At 46.3% G+C, this 27,567-nt stretch overlaps 1 pseudogene; it reads left to right on the top strand.

Moving 5' to 3' along the window:
* On the top strand, window positions 1-26,444 carry LOC144143401 (uncharacterized; annotated as a pseudogene).
* Window positions 26,445-27,567: the final 1,123 nt, after the last annotated feature.

Here is a 27,567-nt window from a genome sequence, read left to right as displayed (position 1 = left end):
ATGGTAGATACAGACATAAAGATCCCACCCCAGCGCAGGCTGAACAGCTCCCAGGGCGTGATCTCCGATCCCGACGTAGTGAACGGAACAGAGGCCGATCTGCTCCAGGGCCCTCGAGACCAGGGCCTTCGAGACCAGGGCGTGACGGCAGTGCGAAGAAAAACCATTCGTCGAAATGACACTGAAATACGTACAAAACAGTTGATCTTGATATTTCAATGCTCGAAACTCCCCTAGTCGGTCAATGCGGGCTTCATGAGATGTACAGTATGACTTTACATACGAAACCCGCGCGGCTGCTTTAAATGCTAGCGGTTCGGTCACGATAAAAACTCTTGCCGCGGCAAAACAACCTGTGCCAAATGCGCCGCAAAGAATCACCCCACCGAGAACTGCAACTCCATAACTCTCACTTATGGTTACTGCTGGGGACCGCATGCGGCGTACTCCTGGACTTGTGAAAAATTACAAGAAAATAAAATAATTCAGGCCATAGCCACCGAACACATCACCTTCACAGAAGCGCGAAATAGGTTCTCCTCATTCCCCCTGGGGAAGTACACCGACACAGCTCAGCGGGAGGTGGAGCGGCGTCTGGTTTCGGCGGGGACCCAGCACCGCAAATCGTAACTGGTCCCGCCGCCGCCCCATCTCGGGTTGCCTCTTGCGGCCCGTCCCACACTACACCTCTTGCTGAGCCAACAGCGGCTGCGTGGCCACCACGTCTGTTGGGGATGCCGCTGCATCCACTGTTTCCTCCCTACCGGCACAAAGCACTTCCGAGGGCGCGGACGAGATATAGACGGATGAACCCGCGGCAGTACCCACCCCCGCCGCACCCCCTGTCCCACACGGGGACTCTCCTCATGCCCTGAGGGGTAACGACTCGAACGAAGGGCACCGGAAACGGTGCGATGACCAGGTTGTCCGGTCCGCCGGGAAAGCCCTTGACATCTGATGACGAGATTGATGTAGGCCCCTTACTAGCTGCTTCACAGGGGAAGGAGCGGTTACCCTCATCCAAACCCCAAGAGAAATAAAAAAACTCTTGCAGGAGTCAAAGCCCCAGAAAGCCCTTACGTAAATAGTCACACTCCAGTAGCTCCTAACACTTAATAATTGGAAGAGGAAATATTGCGCAATAGAACTGCAGAGGCCTTCTCAATAATCTTGACGATGTGTGCAAGATCCTGCATGCCAATCAGCCAAGTGTAATGTGTGTCCAAGAAACAGATTGAAGGTCTAATCACACAAACTTCCTGAATAGTTATGAGGTATTTAGACAGGTCAAGGATGGCTCCACACACTCTTCGGGTGGTGTGGCAAAAATCGCATGGAAATTCTTGGCATGCTACCCTATCATTTTGAACATTTTCCTCCAGGTTGTTGCGATCCGCACAATATTTAAATTGGTGTTAACGGTTTGTTGCATTTACATTCCTCTTTATTCTGAACTTTCAAGCTCTGTCTTCGAGGCGCTGGTTGACGAGCTGCCCGAACCATATATCCTCATACGCGACCTGAATGCGCACAATTCTCTCTGCGGCTCTTCTCTCCCGGATGCGCGTGATAGAGAGGTTTCTAACATACACTGGATGATGCCTTTTCAACAAAAACAGCCTACATAACATGATTTAAAACACAACACGTACTCATATTTTGACCTGGCTACTGGCTCCGCCGTTCTCTTTCCATGTCTCCAGTGGGGCGTGAGCACCGACCCATATGGAAGTGACCGCTTCCGCACCTCACTAACATATATAGTTAAAGGCCCAAGAGTCCATTGTACAAGAACAGATTCATTGAAGCAAGAGCAAACTGGAACACAATTACAGATGCATCTAGGCTATACTACGTAACCATAAGACACCTACACGTGGAAGAAGCTACCCAACTCCTCCCGGCACACACCATTGACGCCGCCGAAAAGTCCACTCCGCACACCACTGGTGCCCTGCGCAACCAGGGCACGGCGTGGTGGTATTAGGAGTGTAGGTGAGCGCGAAAGGCCCAGAACAAGGCGGGAGGTATCCGTCGTCGGTAGCCCACGTCGGGTAGCCCCCTGTTGTTCAAAGAGGAAAAGGCGTTTGGAAAATTGGTGCGCCCAGAGGCAAAACGAGATATTTGTCGCTCACTCATAACATCAATAAACTCCTATACAGACGTACGAAAAGTATGGACACCAATACGAAAACTCAAGGGACAACAAACACGCAGCCTGCCTGTGGTCAGCACAACAGGGGACACACTCAAAGACCAGGCTGACACACTTGCACTTGGACAACACTTTTAACACGTGTATAGTTCAGCGCACTATACAAACACTTTTATAAAGCACAAATTGTCGGCCGAAAGAAGCCTTTACATGACAAAGGCAGATCAACAACTTCGTATAACTTCCTGAGCTGAGGGCTGCTCTGAGCACGTGTAAGGTTCCCTCTCGAGGCCCAGACAACACCGCATATACAATGCTACAGCACTTACACGGAGACATTCGCTGAACACTCCTTCACCTTTACGACAAAATGTGGCTTTCGGGGCACATTCCATGCTCTTTTAGGGGGCTATGCAAGTGCTTTTCTTGAAGGAAGGAAAGGACCCGTCGTCCTACTGACGTTACCGTCCCATAGCTTGTGCAAGCTCCTTGAGAAGATTCTAAACCGCAGGCTTGTGTGTTTCATTGAGTACAATGAAGGACCCGTCGTCCTACTGACGTTACCGTCCCATAGCTTGTGCAAGCTCCTTGAGAAGATTCTAAACCGCAGGCTTGTGTGTTTCATTGAGTACAATGGTCTTCCCGAGTGCTGCGAAACAGGATTCAGGACTGGGCGATCCACGAACGACCGACTTGTGGCTGTTGAATATATATCAAGGATGCTTTCGCGCATAAACAATTTTGCCTTACGCTGCTCTTAGACATCGAGAAAGCCTATGACACCGCTTTCGCATTACGGCATCCTTAGCTAGACCCGGTGCTGCCTCTCGGGCTTCGCCTGTCATGTGGCGCTTTCCGCACAAGCCCTGTCGAGAGTATATACGCAGAGTGTAACAAATGGTGCCTAGAGCATCAGCGGGAGTACGTTGATTTGCATGCATTTAAAACTGTCTCACCAACTGCCCTTCTGTTCCCATCATAATGACACATCACAAAAAAACTTTTTTATACAGGCCATCTATTTCTTCACCTTTCTCTCTTAGAGTGTGAGAAAGGGCTTCTGAACTCCAGCTTTCCCTTTCAGACACACACAAGTCACCCATCAATAATTATATTCCACCATACCATCTTCGTCCTAAATCGCGCGACGTGTCATTCAGGGAAGTATAAAAAAGTGGATAGCCCAGAGTGCGATTTTGCAGCCCTTCCTATCCTCCAGGATAAGTACAGGTGCGCCGAAGTTTTCAGCGATATGTCCAAAACTGCTTCTAGGGTCTCTTGTGCAGCGCACTTACAAATATTAGCGTTAGTAAAAAATAAATTTTAATAACGCTATTGACACGTCAGAAAAGTATGTCAACTTTCTCGTTTCAAAGCACATCATGAAACACAAAATTCCCAAATCTATAATGTGAACCGATTCCCTAAGTGTTTTACAGGCACTGTCTTCTAAAAAGCCTTCCAAGTACCATGTGATCAATCCTATTTTAAAAGTTTTAATGACAGCCTACGTCTCAAATCGTGAGATAACAATGTGCTGGATACCAAAGCGCTGCGGAATACCCGCAAATAAGGTCGCCGGTCAAATTGATGCTGTGACTGCTGTCATGAATAGAATCGACATACCAGCACTACCTTACACCGACCTCAAGACACATTATAAGAAAACTCCTTCGTAACACATGGCAATCACACTGGACTCAACAAACAGAACAAACTACACGTAATAAAACCTCACCTTAGACGATACGCAACTGACTGACACAACAGACCTACTGAAGTGGCCTTCGCTTGGATACGGATAGGCCACACACATGTAATGCACTCACATCTGCAAACTGCATCTTCGATACCCATGTGTAGCAGATGAGGAAAGGGCCTATCCGCAGTCCAAATACTAATCACATACAAGGCACGTGACACAGCACGACACAGACATTTCCCGGAACTCTACAGACGACACAGCCCATTGCACCCATCATACTTTTTAGCCGACAAACCACTCTTTCCTGCACAACCTGTGTTCATGTTTTTTGCAGAGATGAATTTTCTGCAGCTCTTGTGTTGTCACGCATCATCATTTCGCCAATAACACCAGTCATCTGGATTGTCTTTCGTTTCGATTTACTGTTACTTTTACTAACACGTTTTAGTATTTACTAACATCACTCACTAAATAACTCGTTCTTGGTGCTGTTTGCCTTGTTGGCATTGCGCTATTAAACACCAACCATCATCATCATCAGTGTCAGCAACTTCACGTCCAGTCACATCTCTGGTTCTTGCGATTATTTTTTGTCTAGGTGGATTTACAATTACAATCGCAATACTCACAATGTTGCGGCAAGTGTGAACCAGTTCCACTTTTATTGATAGGGCATGTTCTCTTGGGCGGCCATTGATGCATCAGCCGGTTTGGCTGATATACACTTTACCACAAACGAAAGGAATTTATTACACAATACCTATCGCACACTTGATGAAAAGAGTGGTATGCTTCTTTTTGGATATTGGACGCGTCATTTCTGGCGCTATTCTTCAGCACAGCGTGGCAAGTTTTAATGGCGCTGAAAAGCGAAGCGCTACGTTGTACATGTAAGCAACATTCTTAATGTTTTGCGGAACTCAGTGCGAAAACGGTATGACCACCTGGACGAAACAAAAGTAGTAGAAAGGAGCAGAGATGTGGCTAACGTGAGGTTGCTGAGGCAGTTCTTATAAAAAGAAATGGGCCCATGTGCGTGAGTGTGCCATCGCTTTCTATCTATTATAAGGAAAGTGCACGTCTGAAAACGTTTTCCTGGTCTTTGCGCCCTGCGGGATATCCGTAGTGTATCTCTTTCCTTTCTTACTGTTTTTCTTCAGTGTGTGCCTCTCAAGGTTATATTCGTCCTTTTCCGAAATAAACTCCGTTGTTAGAAGCGCTTGTCTCGTCTGCCACGGTCCTCGTCTTCTTTGCGCTAAGACTCCCATTCAAACCAGTAGAGCCTGCACTGGTTAGAGCTACATTTATAAACCGCCGTTAATCGTTCGTGCAATCACGGCCATTTCTGCAAATGTCGCTCCGATCTGTACCGCAGGTCTGGATAATCCGCTATCTGGCCCCGCACTGCTGCAGAAATGCACGTTCGTAGGGCGGTTTCTTGCTGGGTTGGTTTGTTTATTGCTAGGTTACCACAAACCTTTATTGAGAAATAACCGAAAGAGAAAAGTGCGATGTTTTCAGCATAGTGCTCGCCAGACACCTACCTTGAAGTCAGGAGCGCGTTTTGCGAATTCCAGAGGTAGCCTTAATTTAGTGTAAAAAATAGAACTCTGTAGGAAGCAAACCAATAGGGTTGTATGAGACATCCCGACCTTTCAAACACTAAGTAGACCACAATACTATAATATCGTCGAGTATTCTCATAACTCGGCTCACTGCATTCCGACTGCAAAATGGCCATCGTAGAATGTTTTTTGGCAGTCGAAGCCTGGTGCCGGATTCTCTAAACCGACGGGGCGTTGCTTTGAAGCCACAGCGTAGCGGAATGCAAATGCATGTGTTCTGGGGTCGGTGCCGTCGCTTTGAGGAGCTGTGCAGGGAGTGTGAGCCTGAGAAAAGCACTGTGGCAAGCGCGAAGCGAAATAGCTGAACACTGTGGCAAGGGCGCGAAGCGACAAGTGAAATGACGGGGGGCAGTGGACGTCACTTCGCGCCCTTGCCACAGTGCTCAGCTATGTCGCTTCGCGCTTGCCGCAGTGATTTTCTCAGGCTCACACTCCCTGCACAGCTCCTCAAAGCGATGGCCCCGACCCCAGAACACATGCATTTGCATTCCGCTACCCTGTGGCTTCAAAGCGACGCCCCGTCGGTTTAGAGAATTCGGCCCCTATTGTGTGCTTTATGCCAACGTACCCTCGTAACTGGACATTGATCAATCGCCCGCTGTGTAGAGTTCTGGTAAGGCAGCTACTCCAGGAGAAAACTTTCTTTTCCTGTTGGCTGTTCCATTTATGTATTTATTTTGATACATTTGTCTGAACTCAGAGCCACTGAACAAGGTCAGGAACGGCACCAAATACTCATGCTGCATTACGTTCAAAAATGCCTAAGAGGCATGCCTCTAAGGAATGTTTTTCAAACACAGCAAAGCAAACACCTGACTCATTATACAGACCCGGAGAATAGGTTCTCGTACGAAAGATTCAGAAGTGCATAGTCAGGGACCTTTTTCAAACGAGCACATAATAGGAAAACGAGATAAGACCGACAAGTTAACTGCTTATAAGAAGCAGAAACCTGTTGTATAAGCTAGGTGATTCGGTAATGGGCGATAAAAAGTTTATAACAAAGTACACATTAGTGGCATCCTAGAGAAGAGAATCTTACTAGGTGGTGTCTGCTGCGAAAAAAACTCGGAATGCCTGGGAATATGTCCGCTCATCGGCCTTCAACTGTTCCCAGAGTATTGGTCCCCGATTTTTGCTGGTGATAATGTGGCGCAAGTAAAGGCTACTTTGGAATAAGGAAAAGACAAGTCCTCACTATTATGAAAAAACCTGAATATTTAAAGAATCGTTCGGCTCTTCCTGTAGGGAATTGTCTTCCAAGGTTTTGTGGCAGTCGCTGGACGTGCCGCACTGAAATTCGTGCACGCGTTACGCCTATTGTTTTGCATATACACTTTCTACGCTGCTACAGTCCGAGTCAAATTCGTATACAAAGAGTAACCAGTACGTCATCCTGCGGCGATATGCTGTGCTAAAAATGAGGGGCAGCGACGGAATCTACCGATCCCACCATCGTAGAAAAATGGGACACAAATAAGCGCACTTAGGCTTTGCTTAGCGTTGTCAAACTTAGAACAATATTGGTTATCACGGCGGGAGACTTGCTTTACCATGCTAAATCAGAAGCAAGCTTGGCCAAATTTACAGCTCTCTCAGCAACAGCATTTACACGAGGAAGGGACTTACTATTGTGTGCTATATGCTTAACCAACTTCGACCGAAATATACCGTTGGCCGTTTAGAATATTCAAGATTCAACTATCCCAAGCGCGCAATAATCCTGATAATCCTAACTTCACAACTTCGAAACGATGCCACTTTTTTCTGTGTTATGTTCGCTTCGAAACGCTATGGTAATGCGGCTCTTGTGGAGCAGAAACCTGTTTTATACGTCGAAAAACTTATGACATGACACAACCCGAAGCTGGTATCGAGACTTTGCTGATAATTTTTAAACGAAGCTTTTTCTGCATTACTCCTGATGTTCAATATTGCGCCAAAATGCACTGCAGTGAAGCCAAGCTTACACAATTGTTACACAAAACAGTGATATTGATAAGCGACGGCACAAAAAGTGCTTCATAAAGAAAACGCTACCCGTGGTCGGTATCGTAGCTTGGTCTCTCTGGTTATGAAGCACTTGTTATTTTGAATGCGGCATTCCGCCACGGTTTAAACAGATACGGGTTTAACAATGTTTGTCTCAAAATAGGGGGTTTGATTTTTTATTCTTTTCCTTAATGGAAAGTTCTTCTCAAGGCTTACCTCGTTTGTAACGGCGTCTTCGACACACTCAGCCAACTGCAGTAAAGAAATTTTTGTTTCTATTTTTATAATAGCACTTCTTACCTACAATGAAATCACTTGATAATTGTGTTAAAACTGCTACGAGTACAACAGAAGTATGGTTCATAGTCTCTGAAATTACCTGTAAAATATGGTAATAGTTTCCAAGACCTGCTCACGGTAGCTGCCGTTCATATCCAACGGTGGGAATCTTACTTTTCCCATATAAAGGTGCTCCGGCTCCGCAACAGTTATTTAGGAGGCTAACTTACCACAGGTTGGTTCAGAAAGGAGAAGCAAGTTGTCGAAGCGTAATTTTTTGCTGTTCGGTTCGGGATTGGGTTCAAGGCTTTTCGGTTAGGTTCCCGTTTGGTTCCGGAACACCATTCATTTCCGGTTCGAACCAGTTCAATGGGTTCAAACGGTCTCGGAGAAAAAGAAAAGCAGGCATTTTTTCTGGTAATTTGTTGCGCTCGGTTTTTGTATCTCTGTCATGGCGCTATAAAAACGAAGTCATAATGTTGGTTTCTTTGTGCAAACGTGTTGTCTCCGCAAAATGGAAGCGAGCCTGCAACCCTTTCTTCAAGTTTTTTTTCTAAATTTAAATGCTTGCAGAAAGAAGTCCACAAACACATCCGGTACTTACATTAGGGAGTCGCAAAATGCCTCAGCATTAAAAAACTGCCCTTCCCCCATCAGATAATTTGAAAACTTGCTTAAATAATTTTTCTCTCCTTCCTGGCCTTGACGTTCTCCTACCGCTGGAATGACGTCTTGACAGTGGGGTAGCGGCTATGTGCCGGCTTTCATTAAACATCAGCAAAGAACGCATTTGATAGCCACTTTGAAAAGAAAGCAGCAAAACGATGCAGAAATTGAAGACGTATCCGCAGTGACGAGCAAATGCGGCACTGCTGCTTTGTGCTGGCAATAGCTAGAGCCTTTGCAGTGCTTCCAGATGCGTAGAAAAGAGTGAAAGCGTTTATCGAATATGGTAAAAAGTTCCTTTACTATGCAACGTACTGCAAAATGTTTTGTATGGTAGGTAAACGACTACAACACTAACTGAAGCGAAATAAAAGGTTCGCTGGTACACTTGGGGCTGCGTATTTGTATGAATGTAAACGCACTACTCTTTATGGCCTCAAGTTTATTTTTAATAATTTAGTGTTGGTAATTTTTGTAACGTAATTTAATTTTGTTCTTGGCTCATAACACTGCGCTTTTAGACTCCACAGTTGTTTGCTCGAGGAAACAAAAAAAAATGGCGGACGATCACGATAGTCGCTAACGCGAGATATTAGTGCGGAGCGAACTGTAATCTGCTCGGCGACGGCGCATAGATGCTCTGTCTGAGAAACGTGGAACACGTCTCGCGAGGTCTCACAATTCCGCTCTCACCCTCACACCTTTGTTATACTTTCAATATCCGCTTTCCTGCTCGCTCGATCTGCAGTAGCGTCTTCGTTCTCTTGATTAAAATGAGGTCGACGCTGAGGGGCCACGGCAAACCAGCGAAGGGGGCGCTTAAGGGCGGCGTTCTATCTCATGGCTGTACTGAGCCGCCGCTGTGCCACACTGTTATCCCCTCCCTTCGCCGACCAATGATTGGCTGCACATCGTCTCCAAAGAATTTATCCTTGCGACAGTCTTCTGGAAGGCAAACATGTAGCCTCCTAACCAGTGGGTAGGACCTCGGAGCCTCCAACGCCTCCTCCCTCCTTGCATCCGCGCTAGAATCTTCTGGCAAGGGGGGCTTCTCAGCAGGCGGCCTATTGCGCCATCCGTCCACCATCGCTTTCTGGTACCCTCGAGTGACGCCGTGGTGCGGTATATGCGCGTCTCCGCGCCCCCCCCCCCCCCTCTACACCGGGCGGCTCGTGACTGTCCGCCCCTCGTCCCCAAATTAGGCATCCTCGCATGAATCTTCCGCCTGGCAGGCAGGCAGGCAGGCAGCAACCAGGCGGGGAGCAAGTTTACTGGCAAGCGGTCAGGAGAGCACGCGCAACTGCTGTCTCGTTTTGGATCCATCAAATGTCTATGCGGTCAAGAGCACAAGCACCCTTATTTTCGCCCAAAGACGCAAAACATTTTGCATTGTAAATAAATTTGTTTAATATCTTTACAAAGGCACGTCTTTACTAGTCGAAAACAGTTCGGCGTTGGTGTCAACCTCCGAATGTCAAGTGTGGCAGGTGGCGTTTAGAGCGATTTCCGTCGGCAATTTTATCTGCTAACAGAGCCATTAGAAATAGAGAACGGATATAATGACTCAAGGGACGGCGTGTAGAGGATGGCATTGGATAGGGAACCACTGGAGATGGGAACTTGATAATGGCACTTCAGTGACAGGTGACAGCGATTTGGCTCAAGGAAAGACAACAGCTTAGTGAAGTCAGAAGCAACAGTAATGATCACTCGTAGAGAGAGAGAAAATGAATGGTAATTAAAATCAAGGAAAAGTTTCAGAGAGGCACTCCTATTCAAGGGGCCGAGTCCACAGGCGTTTCCATCAAGAGCAGCTGGTCTTCCATGATGGAGCTGGCCAAGGCTCTCTCCTAAATTTTTATGGAAACGTAGATGTAGGTGCATGTAAGGTAGACCTGTTGCAGCAACCTACTATGTGCATGAATTTCCCAGGCTCTCCACAGAAGTGACGAACTAGAGAGAATTGTGTCCCGTTAAAGAGGTGAAGTGTGGTGGGGAGATTAACTTCAAAGTGAATCGGTCGGCATATGTCGATTATTGAAGCGATGATGCGATGAACCACGACTAGCTGGCTCGTTGGCCGACGGCCAATAGCCGACGATGGTCTACTCCAAGCAAACTCAAAATGTACAATATGTACACTTTATTTACACTACGCATTTACACCTTTCGCATATAAGAAGTCGGACAAGGCCCGCTTTATTACCCACTTTATTTACACTACGCATTTACACCTGTCGCATATAAGAAGTGGGGCAATGCCCGCTTTATTACCCAGTTTATTTACACTACGTATTTACACCTTTCGCATATAAGAAGTCGGGCAAGGCCGGCTTTATTGCCCACTTTCAGAATCAGAATCAGAAAATCTTTATTTCATGAAGAAAATCAGATACAAAAAATAGGTGAGAAGTCATCTGGATCCATAGCCGACATGGCTAGTAATGGATCCATAACATAATATACACAAAAAACACAATCCAACACAATATTACAAAGATAAAATACAATGTGCACGAGAAAAATATATTGGGCAAATTTAACACGGTGAAGCATAAAGCTCAGACATGAAGTATTTTTTTAACGAAGGAGTACTATGTCTGTTTCGTTTTAATTCGACTGGTATATTATTTAATAGTTTGGCTCCCAAGAAGGAAATGGTACGGCGACCATATACATTGTGTATTTTTGGTAAATTTAAGTTGCATTGGTGGGCGTGTCTGGTATCTAATTTGGGTTGTATGAAATTGAATGACCGGTTAGGTGTGTTTAGCATTTTTTGGGCCAGTAATGTTGTCTTGAAGTCTCTTGCTACAATAAATGGCATGATTTTAAGTTTTGAAAAGATCGGGGGTGATGGTGCAGTGGTAGGTGCGTACGTCAATATTCTAATCGCTCTCTTTTGGAGTTTCGCAATAATGTCACTATATGACGCATATGTGAATCCCCAAGATTCTATACAGTACGTAAGGTGAGAGTGGAAAATACTATGGTACAATAATCGTAGTGTTTTACTGTCAAAGTGTTTCCGTGCTTGAATTAATGTGTAGCAACCAAACGACAACTTTTTGCTAAGTGCTTCTATATGGGGTGCCCAGTTTAGCGACTTGTCAATTATTACTCCTAAATATTTATGTTGCTCAACCTTTCTAAGTGCGGTATTTCCCAAGAATAATTTGCAATCTACTGTTACGTTTTTTCGATTAGAGCAGAAGACTATAAAATTTGTTTTTGTAATGTTGAGAGCTAACTTATTACTGGTAAACCACTTCAATATATTACGTAATTCTAGGTTGGCTAAAGTTTCGGCTTCTTTTAAATTGCGATCAGAGATGAGTAAAGCTGTATCATCGGCGTAGATAGTGGTTTCGGCGTGTCTTAGCGAATTTGGAAAGTCATTGATAAACAGAGAAAATAATATGGGACCGAGTACAGACCCCTGGGGTACACCAGCTTTGACAGCTTTTAAGTCAGATTTGCTGTCAGCTATCTGCACGAACTGTTTCCGGTTCGTCATGTAGCTGCGAAAAAAGTATAATGCTGGCCCTCGAAACCCATAACGGTCGAGTTTTTGCAAAAGAAGGTTGTGGTCAACGGAATCGAAAGCCTTTCTAATATCAAGAAATATGCCTATTGTAACACGATTATTATTTAGGGCTTGGTTAATTACTTCTGTAACTTCCCTAACTGCTGTTGTGGATGAGTAATTTTTTCGGAAGCCGTGTTGTTTCGTTGTTAAGATATTGTATTTTTCAATGAATTCCATTACCCGCTTTGCTATTAGCTTCTCAAACAGCATATTAATACACGATAAAATTGTTATAGGACGGTAGTTTTCAATTAAGTTTCGATCACCTCCTTTATATAGGGGCACTACTCTCCCAATTTTTAGCTGCTCGGGGTACGCTCCAGTCAAAAAAGATTTATTAAATATTTTTTCCAGTGGGTAGCACAAAATGTCAATGTTTTGTTTTAATATGTTAATCGATATTTCGTCATGACCCATTGCCTTGTTTGATTGCATATTTCTACTCACATCGATTATTTCTGAGGCGGTTATCTCTCTGAAAGCGAAGCTGTTAATAATCGGCGGAGGTAACATGGCGGTTTGTTCATCGCTGAAGGTATTAGTTATCTGGTTGCTTATATTAACAAAGAAATCATTGAACTGCGTAGCAAGGGTAGCATGGTCGCAGTTTAAAACGCTCAAATCAGGAAGTGTGCTAAGCTTGTGTGAAGGCTTTATAACAGAGTTTATGATGCCCCAGATTTCTTTTGAGTTGCCGCTATTTTTTAGTATTAATTTACTATAATAATCTTTTTTCTGCTTGCGTATCAGTGAAAGAGACAGGTTACGCAGAATTCTATATTGTTCTTTATAATAATTATTATCATTGTGTTGTTTCATTTTACTCAACCAGTGATCTCTCTTTTTAATCACTTTAAGTAAGTCAGTTGTCATCCAAGGACAAATGGGAGTTGAGAAGTGCAATGCTCTACGCGAGCTGTTCGCTGTTTTGATGCAGCTTTGTTGTAATGTTTTAGAAAAACGTTCATACAATAAGTTAATATCAGTATCGATATCTTCGTTAAAACTTCTTTGTTCTATTATTGTTCTTGTTTTTACATAGTCCCATCGTTGTGATTTATGTATTTTAGATTTAACTCTCGAAATTCGACTGTTTGGGGCAATGATGTAGGTAGGATAATGGTCCGCGACATTTTCCGCAATAACACCCGCTTCAGTTGAATCCGGACAAAAATTAGACAGAATGTGATCGATGATCGAGGAAGAGACGTCAGTCACTCTAGTAGGGCGTGTAATGTGGTTTTTAAAGCCGTATGAGTAGAGCAAGTTTTGATAATCAGTACTTGAACAATCTGCTGTGTTAATGTTGAAATCACCGCAAATTATCACCTTTGTGTTCATGGTAGCAAAGTGTTGCAATATTTCTTCAAACCGTTTTAGAAAAACCTGTATTCGTGAGCCAGGTGGCCTGTAGATCACACCGATTGTAATCTCTGCATCGAGCTCGACAAACATCATTTCGTATTCACTTTTTGTTTCCGTTATGTCATTTAGTTCCTTAAATGTTATTGCATTAGTCAAGTAAAGTGCAACACCACCTCCTCTCGAATCGGCTGTTCTAGGTAGTGAAAGGAAATTATAATTAGGCATATTGATAAATTCTTTTTCTTTCAACCATGTTTCCGTTATGGCTATTATGTTGCATGGAAACGTGATCCGAGACACTAAGGTTACTAAATAATCAAAATTTTTGTTAAGGCTTCTAGCATTGCAATGAAGAAGGTTTAAAGTGCTGCAGCTAATGTTCGCCATAGCAGTTGTCGGTTTGCCTTTAACGCTAAATGAGTGTTCACACTATTTTGGCTAAGTCGGCCCGAGTAGCAATGTGAACTACACTGGAGTTTTCTGTCTTCCTGGCAAGTATCTCAGATTCAGCCACCCATACGAACTTCCATTTCTTTTCTTTCTTTTTGGCGATGGCCATGCCGAGCAGAACTTTGTATTCGGGACACAGGTGCTCGTTCACATATATTGGACATGTTTCGGAGAAACCAATATCGCTAGTCGTTAGCCTTTTCTTCCTTGCGGCCTGCAGTAGCTTATCTCTGGCTGACCGTGACCCAAACCTAACAATTATGTTAGTCTTGGTCGGCTCTTTCGTGGGCACGCGGTGAACTACGTCTATGTCTGACGGCTCCAGCTTCGCTTCCACTTTGTCTGCTATTCTCTGGATGATTTCTACTAGCGATTCCTTAGGTTCCTGTGGGATGCCCTTTATTTCAATGTTTTGCTTCCTAGTGAACTGCTTCAGTTGCGTCATTTCTGTTTGCATGTCGCTCACGTATCGCTCAAGTTCTTCCTTTTCTATTTTGAGTGTGGCGTGCTCTTTTTTCAGTGAATCAAGCTCCTGCTTCGTTTTGCGCAGTTCTTCAAAAGTCTTGTTCATGTTTTCCATACCCCGTACTACGTCATCAAGTTCTTTTTTGACGGAAGCGTTCTCGTCTTGCATTTCTTTTCTTAAAGCCGCATTTGCGTCGATAACAAATTTCAACAGCTCTTTTATCGACGAGGGTGCCTTCTCCGCCATTACAACAACCAGCGATCCAAGCTTGTCTAAATAAATAAATTAAAAAAAAAACCGTGCTTCACAAACCTGCAAGAGAGTAGGAGAGTGATTAGCGCTGTCCGCAGCGGTGCTTCCTAGCTTGGATCGCTCGTTGTAGTGCCGGCTCCCCGGTTCGGCATGCCCTTTTGTAGTCGCCTGTCGCCGCTTGTCCTCTTGTGCGCAGCCGCAGATGCCTCACACGTGGCCAGTTGAAGCCACGCCGACTTGCAGGATTGTTTACACTACGGATTTACACCTTTCGCATATAAGAAGTAGGGCAAGGCCCGCTTTAGTACCCACTTTATTTACAAAACGCATTTACACCTTTCGCATATAAGAAGTCGGGCAAGGCCCGCTTTATTACCCACTTTATTTACACTACGCATTTACACGTTTCGCATATAAGAAGTCGGGCAAGGCCCGCTTTATTACCCACTTTATTTACACTACGCATTTACACCTGTCGCATATAAGAAGTCGGGCAAGGCCCGCGGGGAGCGGGGCTCGCTGCTCTCCCACTTAACGTCCTGAATCTGTTCAATCCTCCCAAAACATCAAAATCTTCGGTTTTACCACCAAAACCCTGCCCACGAAAGGGCAGTAGCAACTTGAGAGTGAGGATAGCTCATCGATTAAACTGCACTAGGCAACTGATTAGCAACCGTGACAAACAATGCTAGGGGGCTGCAAAATAGCCACGTGACCCACCTCTCTAACTCTCATACAGAAACCCGGAGGTATTCAGCCAAACACAAATATAGCATAAATAAATACCCACCAACCAATAGCAAACGTTTCGCCGTCCATCGGTTGTCGGGCTGCTTATAGCGTGCGGCCTATCATTGTGCTCCAGCCGCCAAAATTCCTTTCCTTTGTCAACATGTGGAGCGGATAACAAAGACTGGTCGCCTACCTAATGGCGCATCCCAAAGGCCAAGTCACCAGGTTCAGACGTGTGACGAACTGAAATTTCACCCAGTAACTTTCAGAAATGCAACTGTCACAGACGGAATGTCTGGTGACCTCTTCCTATGTTTCACCCAAGGTTTGACCCCTTGACCAACCTTCAGCTACTGTCCACTTCGGGGATTCTTGTGGCGGTAATCGCGGTCGTTAAAATGTCAACGGTCGCCTTCCGCCGGCTTCTCCAACGAACGCAAAGAAATCCACCTTCGAAAGATTACATCGCTTTCGGATAATAAGGGGCGACCTTGCGTTTGTATGCGTCGTGTGCGGGCGTGCTCGTCGGGTAGACACAAAAACTTGGCGAATATCAAAAGCCTCCGCGGTTTCTCCTTACGCCCCTCACGCCAAAGTCAGCTCGACCGGCGTGAAAACAAACACCATACAGGTAAAGAAGCTAACGCAAGCGAAGAAAATCTAGTGGCCGGGCGGTTTTAATTATTAAATGAGAAGCCCGAACTTACTATGGGGTGTGGGAAGGTGCTAACCCCCAGGGCGCGAAATGATATTTCCTGGTTTATCGGTAGCAATTTGTGCTGGCAGAAATACGTTCTACGGGACAGCCTCTAGTGCGGAGTAATTTCCTCGCATGTGACTACAGTATGCATGCGCTCGGGCTCGGCTTCATCAGCGCTAAATAGGAGGGTCAAATCTTAAGCCTCGAGGTTGGTAATCTTGTTTGGCGGGGATGCCAGTATGAGCTAACGGCCATACAATCCAGGCTCGTCTCGTTGGTGGTCTCTGATTGATCATTCGCAGTGTTGTAACATGCAATCGACCATTTGCAAAGTTTCGCCACGAATTCTAAGAGTCTTCTATAAAAGTTTTGGCCACGCTTTGGCTAAGCGCACGGCCTATCAGCACTTCCTCAGCTTGGAGGCGGGTGTGTTCGAGGTTGAGATGCTACACCTGTGGAAGGCTGCAGAACGATGGCAGAAAGAAAGAGAAGATATTGAAGAACGCTATCCAGTGTCCTTCGCATCAAACCAGTTGATTGTTTCTCGTTTGTTTTCTTTCAGTTTAGTTTCTTGCAACTGTCTTACCTCATATATAAACATGTTTTTGAAAACCCTTTGATGAATATAGCATGTGCATTAGGAAATTAGTTATTAACTTCAGTTTGAGGTGTCAATCTTAGACTAAAAACAACATAACAGCCCAATAGGCGTATAAGGAAAGCCCTTTTATAGCATTCAGGTGGTCGTCACATACCTTTCTGGCTATTTTGTGAATAACAAAATCTCCCGATTGGTCGAGCAGGAGAACGCTACAAAATTTCCAAACACCAAGTACCCCTAAGATATTATGTTTGTTCCGACCCTGCAATCCTTCTTAACTGAAACGCTAATTTCTCTGATCCAAATTAATCAACACACTCGTGCCACCAATTCAGATTAATTAGCTCTTCACTCATCTCACTAATCCACCGGAGTTTACCCACTAATCCGCATTAATCGACTTTAATCCATCAACCCCTTACTTTTGAGGTTGGGCAGATTCACGATAACATGAAAATGGTATCACGTCGACGTTAAATGTGGAAATTAGAAGTCCCCAATTTTTTTTCAATTCTCAAGTTCTCTCACAGCCGTAACCAAAGGGCACAACGGCAGTGTACAAGAAAAAGGGGCGGTGACCTAGAGTACTGTGAGTGTTTGTATCCCAGTGCTGTTTCTGCATAACTGCCCATTCAAACTAAAGTAAGTGAAGATGTGGATTTCTTGTTGATGGTGTCCCTGAAGGCCTTCACAAGCGGTCAGGGAGGCGTTCCAATTTACACACACTGAAAATTTTACAGGATTTTAAACACCATGCCTAAGGAAACAATGAAGAATATTCCATGTTGCCTCGGAATATGCGTTCTACAAGTTATTTCAAATTGAAAAGATTGTGTGAGATGGACAGTACTTAAAGCAAACTGAGTCTTTATATGAACAACTTTACATTAAATTGAGGGAAATAATAAGATAGCCTATGGGCCTTGGGAACTGCAGACAATACAGAATGTTTCGTGGTGCTGTGTGGGGAGTGGTAAAAATACCTTCAGACGCAAGGTAGGGTACCGAAATGAAAAACTAGAAATCACAGTTTTGAAGCAGCGGAACCGGTTCGGAACGGTTCCATCGAATCGCTCTGGTTCGGGTTGAGTTACAAAATAGGGGATAAATACGGTTCCGGTTCAGTTCTGGTTCCGGTTCGACACCCTGGGCAGAAGTGCCTTTCCGGCGATTGCGCTGGTGTCGGATGTGGTTTTTTTAATCCGTTTTGGCTTCTTCAGTAAGGTCCTGTTTACAATTCTGTGATGGAGTAATTATAAAGAGAGCCAGGCGCTCTGCCCTAAACCACTTAACTCTCACTGGACCCACACTCCTACTGTAGCCCGTGTATCAAGCCACACTCTATTTCTAAAACTAGTCTTCCATTCGAGCTTTTCCTTCCCTCACAGTGTATGTGGCGAGATAGAACATGTAAAGGAGAAGGCAGGTAAGAAGGAAAGGCGGCATGTTACACCATAAACAGAACCCCCTTGCTGCCGCAGCTTGCGAAATAGACCCCCAAGAGAGTGAAACCAGGTGTCTATATTTGGAGGTAGTGTTATATGTAGGAATAACTACTAGAAGGGTGTGCTAAGCACTCGTTATATGTGACAAGGATAATACTTGCTACATCCACGAACACGAATGGCTCAGGAGCGATAGCTCAGAGGTACAGCACTCTCCTCGTATGCAGGAGGTACCAGGTTCGAATCCGCGTGCCGCCCGGCGCTAACCGGCTTCTTTAATGGGCACAGGCGTCCCTGGTCGAGCACGAACCTTTGAAAGGGGAATGCACGCCTGGAAAGCTGTCTTTACCCTTGCAGAGGAACCCCTGACCATTGTCCAACTCGCGGGGCCACCGGCCATCATGCCGCGTTGCCGCATTGGCGGTGGTGAAGGAGTCTGGCGGCATGTCCTGACACAGGCGGTTGCGAGTTGAGCGTCCGTCGTTGCTGCGGAACGTACCATTTGCATTCGTGTGCCTTGATGGGGCTGGGCACCTACCGGTAAAATAGGTACTGTGGGAATCCGCTAGATCCCCTTTCCTCCTCCCGCGTGACGTCACAGCGAGCGCGAGCGCGTCGCTGTGACGTCACCTCGCGGGCGGACGTGCCGGCGACGCGCCGGTATGGTGGCCAGCGCCGGGCCGACGCGCCGACGTGTGCTGTCGCCGCTCTTGCTCCTCCTCAACCGGGAACCTGCCTCCTCTCCCCGCGGCTTATAAGCGTGGCGCGCCCACTGCGTCGCCCTCTCTTGCTCTTGTCCCATAGATAGGTGAGATGGAGAATGGAGGAGATCGGAGCCGGATAACCGGGGCACTGCTTGTCCCACGTTAACTCGTCTCCTCCCCGCCTAGTCGTTCGTCCGGAGCGGCTTTTGGCCTTGCTCGGACGCGCAGGGTAGGCCTCTCCCTACCTTGCGTGCGGCCTTCCTACAACCACGGCCATGCGTGCCCGTTCGGGCGGGGCCGTAGGACGGGCGTCGGCACAGTGTAGTTCTTAACCTTGTCTTGGCGTTTACTATGTGCTGTACCACTCGGCCAATAAACCCCCTTGTTCGTCCTGGCCCTTTGGAGCCTGTCGTCGCCTATGTCGGTGAGTCGAACCCGTCACGGCGTCTCCCTCGTGGATGCCGCGAACCTCTCTGGAGCATTTTGGATAGGTAATTTCCAGGCCTGGGGAAACACCCTGTATCCCACTTAGGCCCGTATGTGCTCATGCAGAAAACATTGGCGCCCAACGTCTCTAGCAAAGCTAGCCGTGTTCCTCTGCTATCCCGTACGTAGGCCCATCTAGCCCACAGCACAAGCGACTCGCAGGCCTGGCGCTCGGCCCTTGTGTGGGACTACAACGCTTGGGAAGTTCACTGGGCTTGCACGGGACATCGCCCCTGTGGAAAGGGGCTGCTGCGAAAACGCAACAACTCTTTTTTTAATTAAAGGTTTTGTATCATAAGCTGTGCATGATATACACGCTTTTATTCTCAGGAATAAGCCTGCTATCTTGGAGTGTTTATCTGTTGTCATGGCAATATAGTAATTTAAATGAATAGGCTTAGGTAGTTTGTTACGTAGACCAGAATTGGCTACGAGTGATCGCCACGATGCCAGCGCAGCTCCAATGACGGTGTAGAACGACAGACTTTCAGGCACCTGGTATTTATGTGAGCTCTGAGGGTGCAGCTGTTATAATGGTCGCAACGCCTGAGTATTACGTACACGAACACGCCTGGAATGCATTCATGGGGTAGAGCAAATGGTTCAGGTGTGCTGCATGCTCATCATAGTGACAGGTGTTGCCTGCCGTGAAGGAATCTACGTCGCCCTTCATAAATGAGTTAACGAGTACGTGTCTCTGTTCTGCTCAGGTCAGGTCAGTTCAGTTTTGTTTCCCTAAAGGCTCCCGCTAGGGAATATTACAAAAGGGGTTCAGTCAGAAATACATCTGTTGCAAACAAGTTAACAATTTGAAAGGTGAGCATTTAGTTATTCTGTAGATTGCATTGTATTGAAGAAAGATACGAGATCTTGGAGAGGGAGATCCCAGTAAGGAGCTTTTAGAGTAATGAAAGAAGTGGCAAAAGTATAAGCGTGAAAAAAGCGGCGGGCTACTTGTAACTTGCAGGGGGAACAGTGTAAGGCGGGTGACAAAGCGAACCATGGTAAAATTTAGAAACAGGCCGCGAGGGGCAATGCTGCGACGCAGAAGAAGGCTAGGAAGAGGGATATTTAATTTAGGAAAGGTGAGCATTTAGTTATTCTGTAGATTGCATTGTATTGAAGAAAGATACTAGATCTTGGAGAGGGAGATCCCAGTAAGGAGCTTTTAGAGTAATGAAAGAAGTGGCAAAAGTATAAGCGTGAAAAAAGCGGCGGGCTACTTGTAACTTGCAGGGGGAACAGTGTAAGGCGGGTGACAAAGCGAACCATGGTAAAATTTAGAAACAGGCCGCGAGGGGCAATGCTGCGACGCAGAAGAAGGCTAGGAAGAGGGATATTTAATTTAGGAAATGTACGCTGACGTAACATATTGTGACGAATGAATGAATCTTGCTTCACGATTTTGAACGGGCTCTAACGAGTCGATAAGATATGCCTGGTGTGAGGTCTAGAAGGGATGCATATTTCAGTTTGGGTAGAACAAAGAATTGCTAGCCGAGCAGTACAACATTCTCCGGACATGGCTAAGGTGATATTGCGGCCAATGCCCAATCATAGCTCATCACAGTAGACGACGAGGACGACGAAGAAGTGGCGGGGTCCTGCCATCAAAGACAATGAAGACAGCAGCCGCATGTGGCGTCACAATATTTAAGAAAACTCTTGACGACAATGTATGTACCCTAGAAATGTACTAGTTTCACTGCCTACTTCCTAAGGTAGGCGAAGTTCGCATTGATGGTAACGCAATTTTTAAGTTCCTGCTGAACAGTGCTCATGGACTAGTGCAAGCTAGACGAGGCGACCAAGACACCAGGAAAATCTTTCACAGAAAGCAGTGCAGTAGCACCCACGGCACAGGGCCAACATACTTCGCTGTTATATCCTGCCACCATTAATAACATTAATAACGGAAGCTTTCAGCAGCGGAGATTTGTGGAGCCCTGTTGTGAGAAAAAATATTTGCAGCATGTGGTGCTTTATCTCTCTTTCTCGGCATTGTATGCTTCCTTCGGGGCATAAACTAGGCAGGCCACACCCGGCGTAACAACCCCAAAGAACACTCCGGCACCCAGAATGACGGTGGCATAATTCCTGCCGTGCCAAACTTCTAACGACTTTATCATCATCAGCAGCCTACTCAGCGCCACTCCAGGATGAAGGCCTATTTTTCACCTCGAAGCGCTCCTTTCCTGCACTGCTCGAGTCCACCTTTCGCCTTGAAGGGCTAATGGCCTTCCCCTCCTTCTAGGCCCATCTCATGTTCACTTTGTCACCTCATTGACCTCCAGTTCTCGGCTCGTCTCACTACATGGCCAGCTGAAGTCCATTTCTTTTTCTTTATTTGAACAATTGTATCTTCTATTCTAGGTTGTATTCTGATACAGGTAGCTTGTTTCCTGGCTCTGAGTGTTATTCCTATATTTGTTCATTTCATGTCCCGTAAAACCGACCTAAGTTTGCTTTTTAGATGCATAGCAAGGTGCCAAGTTTCAGCTCCGAATGTCATCATCGGCAGTATGCGCTGTTTGTAGATTTTTCTTTTCAGTGACTGAGGTAGCTTACTTTTCATTGTTTGGGAGTTCCACTATATAGGTTCCACTTTCTTCTTGCAACGCCCGTGGAGTAGGGAAACACGGTTCTATAAACGTTGAAGTAGGGCGCCTCGATTCACGCGCGTCTTCGCCGTACGGCAGCGTTGGCATCGAGCCACCCGGTTTGGAGCAGTGGATGGCGGGAAATTTAAAATGATTTAAGCAAACCTTTGGCGTCTTTACCTTGGGAGGAGCGCGACGCAAGAGGAACAACATGAGAGGTGAGCGGGAAAGCGAAGGGGGGCATTTACTTGGCAAAAGTCGATAGAGACTATCGTCTTTTGTCGACATTTGCAACGAAAGGAGCCGATACGCGGCCAATTTTTTGACATCCTTATGCTTCATACCTTCAGAGTTATTATATTTACTTGTAGTCCGACGGCCGTGATTTCTGCTCCTAGTTTTCAAGAATTGTATGCATATGTTCTGCAGCCTCCCTCTGTAAGACCATGTCGTCTGCAAATATCACATGGCCAAGTTATCTCTGTTTATCGCTAATGCTATGTTTTCCGAGTCAAGCTATCTAGATACCCCCTCCAGGTGTGCTGTGAAATGTTTTGGCGAGATAGTATCTCCCTGTACTACTCCCTTTCGGGTCGGAGATTTAGTACGTTGCTTGTGGAGGGTTAACCTGCCCTTCTATTCCTTATATATGTCTTCTTCAAGTCTTATGTACGTTTCCTGTATTGCCTGGTCTTTTTGTGCTTCTAGCACTACCTCAGTGAGTATGGAATCAAACGTTTCTCATAATCTATAAATTCCATGCAAAGGGGTGCAGTGTACTCTGCGGATTTTTCAATAACTTGATTCACGAATTAGATGTGATCCATGTTTGAGTACCCTTCCCTAAACCCAGCAGGCTCTCTGTATTGTTGGGAATTCAGGCTAACACCTAAACGGGTAAATAAAACTTTCGTAAACAGCTTGTAAACAACTGAGAGTAGGTGGCTGGCTCTGTAATTCTTGGGGCCCTTGGAATCCCCCTTCTTATGAATCGCAATAAAGTTGACGTTTTTACAGTCTATGGGTACTTTTTGAGTGTTCAAGCATTTCAAAAATAGCACAGCGAGCTTTTACAGTACGTTATCTTCTCCCTCCTTCAAAAGATCCGCCGTTATGTCGTCGTTACTGGCACTGTTCCCTATTTTCATGGCTTTGAGAGCCTTCCAGCTTCTTCTTTAGTTACTAAAAGAAAATCGAAAGGCGAGCTTGTACTCTCAGCGGTTTCTCCTCGCCTAACTTCGCGGGTGTACAGCCTCGTGTTGATGTGCGCTTCATTTGTGTTTGCATAGCCTCCTTTATAATTTCTGTTCCTGCGACGTGACCCGCCAGTGACCGTCGGCGCTCCGCTCGCCGACTGCCACCGGCCGCCGAGTGGCGGCGCTAGTCACGTAGGGCTGCCGGGGCTGCCGCCGCGCTGCTGGCGCTGCCCAACTGCCACTGCCGATCTCCGTTCCCGCACGAGCCGTTCCGAGCGGGCTGGCGTGCTGCGCTTGCAACCAGTTCTATTGCGGATTCGCACGTCGCTTCTCCTCCACGTGCAGTGTTGAGTTCCTGCATTGTTGAGTTCATTGTTCTTTCGTTGCGGACGCCGAAGGGATGTGGAAGAAAAGAGTAGAAGTCGACTAGCAACACGTCCTGCACGCTTTATTTCAACTGTAAGCTGATAGCCCTTTGTGTTTCCAAGTGTAAATATTTTGGTCATGTATGATCAAGGATGCATTTAATAGGGAGGGTGAATATAATGTGCCAACTTTAACCCGAGTTGAAAACCGCGCGTAGTTGTCGGACTATCTGTTAAAACATCTAATATGAATTGTTCTTACTTTTCGGACTGTTTCTGCGCAGGTCCTCATGGCCTACTGTTGTGTAGCGTGTTGCCGGTCGGATTCAAGAAGCAAGCTTTCTGGAATATCATTCCATGACATTCCCGCCAATGAAGCACTGCGGCAGCAGTGGATAAAGGCCATACGAAGGGACGACTAGGAGCCAAACACCAACTCCAATTACTCGAGAGTGTGCAGTAGGCATTTTGCAGAGATAGAGTTCACGGAGGGTAAGCGGCGCCGTCTCAAAAAAGGTGTTGTGCCGACGGTATTTCCCAAATATCCAGCGTACGTGAGGCCACAGCCTTTGAAAAAAAGGGCCTCTGAGAACATTCGGAAAAGGTCGTCTCCACAACACAGTGACAAGGAAAATGCGCCATCACAGAAACGGAGGAAGCGCTGCGAAGGTGATGGCCGTCAAGAGGAGACGCGAGACATCGACCAACCGTGCTGTGCTGAAGAGCCAATACAAGACAGCAGTTCTTCAAGCACATTCGGAGTTGATCAAGAAGCTGTCGAAATTTTGGCTATCAGAAATGACCCCCCACAACACTGCCCTCGAAAAGATGTCGTCGACAAAGCAACTCAGGTTAGTGTTGGCCTGTCCAGCTTGCTTGCAAGAGAAAGAGCCAAGTGGAAACGGAAGGAGCGAGATTTGAAAAAAAACAAATCGACAGGCTTCGTCAAACAGTCGATCATTACAAAGAAGAACTGAACAAAATGAATGCTGACTGCATTTTGGTGACTTGCAGTACATACGGGAACAAGCTGAAGAGAAGCACATCGCAGCAGTTTTCTTGTGGGACGAAATCGTCAACTTCAAGCGAAAGAAGCCAGCATGGTCTGAAGATGTGGTTTGTCACTGCATTATACTTCGACACCTTTCTACAAAAGCGTACGAGCTTGTGCGAACTTAAATGCTTCTCAAGCTGCCATGAAGAACTACCCTGCAGAACTACATTGGAAGCAGTTCTTTTGAGACTGGTTTTAATGACTTGAATCAAGCTCGCTTGAAAGTAGAGCTCGAAAAGCTTAAGGTGCCACAGTGGAGGGTTTGCTCTCTGATGGTTGATGAAATGAGGATACAGCCTAAGTTTCAATACAATAAGCAGCGAGATTGCTTTGTTGGTCATGTGGACATGGGTGTTGCTAATGAGGCAGGGGCTGAGTCTGTCTGTGCAAATTCCTTGCTGTGCTTCATTATAAATGGCCTCTCTACAGCGTACAGGATCCCAGTTGCCTGCTTTTTTACCAAGGGGCTAAATGGGAAACACTTGTCTACACTCACTCGCCATGTAATGAACAAAGTGGAAGAAGCTGGCTTCACCATATTGCACTTTGTTAGCGACAAGCACAAAGTCAATGTGAGTGCTATGACACACCTGTGTGGTGGATTCCTCACTTACCGCATAGAGCACCCTTGTGACCCTGAGAGGCTCCTTTTGTTAAGCTTCGACTACTGTCACGTGCTTAAAAACATTCGATACCAGTTCCTTGCCCGGGAACTAGGACAAAAAGGTGAAGTGTCCTCCACCTACGTGAAGAAGCTGTACGATTTGCAGAACGGGTGGATTGTTAAGCCAGTGCGAAGCTTGACAAGGAAACATGTCTACCTGAACAATATGGAAAAAATGAACGTGAAGAGAGCAGTGGAGGTTTTCTCCCCAGATGTCACCGCAGCGCTGGAATTCCTGAAGGACCAAGCAGGGCACGGCAGCCACCCCTCCTTCGCATTCGCAGGGCCAACAATTGCGTTCATGAAGAACATTTTTCCCTGGTTTACGCTGCATAACACCAGCAGCAAAGTACAACATATTCAGCAGCGTTTTCCTGATGCTCGTCATTATGACAGCCCCGAAGATGATCGTCTAGAGTGGCTCAATGTGACATTCCCGATGTACATTGAGAAGCTAAAGAAGAACGCAGCTTCCCCAGAAGGCTTCCTGACAACAGAGACATACGAAGCTCTACTCGTGACGACATACTCGACAGCTGCGTGTGTGCGTTACCTACTTGTTACAGAGAAGTTTTTTTTGTCATCACCAGAACGTTCAGCAGTGATCCCATAGAATCTATGTTCGGCACTCTGCGAAGATCACTGGGTTGCAATGACCAGTTAGATGTTCGTTTGGCCATGTCTGGGTTGGAAAAACTGTTGAAAACTGGGATTGCTGCAGCGTCGAAAGGAAGTAATGTGCTGCACACTGAACAGCCTGAGCCCAACAAGGGGCTTTTGCTCACTGCGACCGAAGCCTGCAACAGCTCAGGTGAGCTGCCACTTGAAGCTGCACATGTGCTCAAGCGGCTCAAGGTGGCCAGGGTGCCTGCAAGTTTGCCAACGCTGCAGCTTTCAGCAACAGTGTACGTGGGTGGCTACATTGCCCGCGTCATCAAGAAACATGTGATGTGCGACAGCGGCTGTTCACTGACTACGAAGCCACTGTGCGATCAGCCACTCCAGCAATTAACACGGAACCAAGACAGAGGTGGACTAATGTACCCTTCTGATAAGCATGTCTATGTATTGGATATCCTGCGCCTCTTCGTGGAAACTGCCCTGAAAGAGGATCCGAAGCTAAAGAAGCCATTGAGGACACTTCAGGAAGCGGCTGTACCTGCCATTGTTGATTCTGCCCTCCTCAGCTGCCCCCACAGCGAAAGGCTGCACCACGAGGAGCTGGCACAGCTGATCTGCCTGAAATGTATCAGGCCACTACTTGTGAACCATGCCTCTGCAGCCACTGACAAAAATGACGTGTACAAGTCATTTTCAAAAAAGCCTCTTTCCAGAAAGTATGTAAAGCTGTAAAAGAAGCCTATATTCAATGTCTGTTATTCTCCAGAATAAAATGTTTGAGTGCTTTTTGGGACGTTTCCACTGAATGAGTTGCCTGGTCTTGTTTCCTGCCCACTGGGTTTGCACCCCATTTTAACTTAAAATGCTTTCCAGTCGGTTTCGTTTGGTTCACTTAGTATACCGCTAGCTGGAGAAAAAAAAGACATCTGCGTCACGACATCCATCACAGGCTTCTCCAGCAAAAAATGCGATGCTGTTTGTAACAGCACGTTTATATGCACTTGATAGTTTTCCTTCTTTCATAGTTTTTTTGGGTCGTGGTAATCGTAATTTAACTCCGCACATTGCCCACCGCAGTCTGTGAAGGCGTTGTGCTGCTACGCATGATGTTTCTTCGATTCTCGGCCGTATAAGTGTTCCAAGTGTTTGTTAAATATTACTCTTACGTTTAGCACCACTAGAATCCTTTGAATAATGGCTGTACCTCTTCCTGTATTCCCACAAGTACAGCTTTTGTTAGAAAACACGCAACCTGCAAGCAAGAGAGCTCTATAACTGTGCGTTAACGGGCGCACGCCGGCACTGCTGCGTGCTCGCCAACGGCGCGCCGACGCCCTCGGCAGCCTAGGTACTCTACGTAAGTTGCGCCCCCACCAAAGCGAGCGGCGGTTCTCCGCAACTCGAGCGACGGATCCCTCCTATTGTTCTCCCACTGACGTCGCAGGCACAGAAAGTATAAAGGAGGCTATGGTGTGTGTAAATCCTCGTCCTTGTCCCGCCTAGCACCAGCAATGTTCCAAGTAGTTCTGTTTAATTTGCCTTGAGACCAGGTGTGACTCTAGGGAACGTGCCCCCGCCCCCTGCCCGCGCCTGTGAAAAAAAGAATATATTTATACAGTCGAATCCACTTATAACGATACCGCTTATAACAATATATCGGATATAACGATGGACAACGATTGCACCGTCCAATTTTGTATGCTTTCTATGGTAAAATAACCCGCTTATTACGATGCTCCCGAGCCGCGATATCGGATATAGCGATTGAATCCGCTTACCCGGCGCGCGTCGAAAATGCGAGCTGCCGCCGGCGCTGGCGCCGGCACTCGGCGCCGACAGCACGCGACGCGCCTTG

This window comes from Haemaphysalis longicornis, unplaced genomic scaffold, assembly GCF_048455015.1.
Source record: "Haemaphysalis longicornis isolate Haplotype H1 unplaced genomic scaffold, Haemaphysalis longicornis Haplotype H1 scaffold_6, whole genome shotgun sequence".
Classification (NCBI taxonomy): Eukaryota; Metazoa; Arthropoda; class Arachnida; order Ixodida; family Ixodidae; genus Haemaphysalis; species Haemaphysalis longicornis.
Note: the sequence above shows the minus strand (reverse complement) of the source record. Positions and strands in the feature narration are given on the sequence as shown.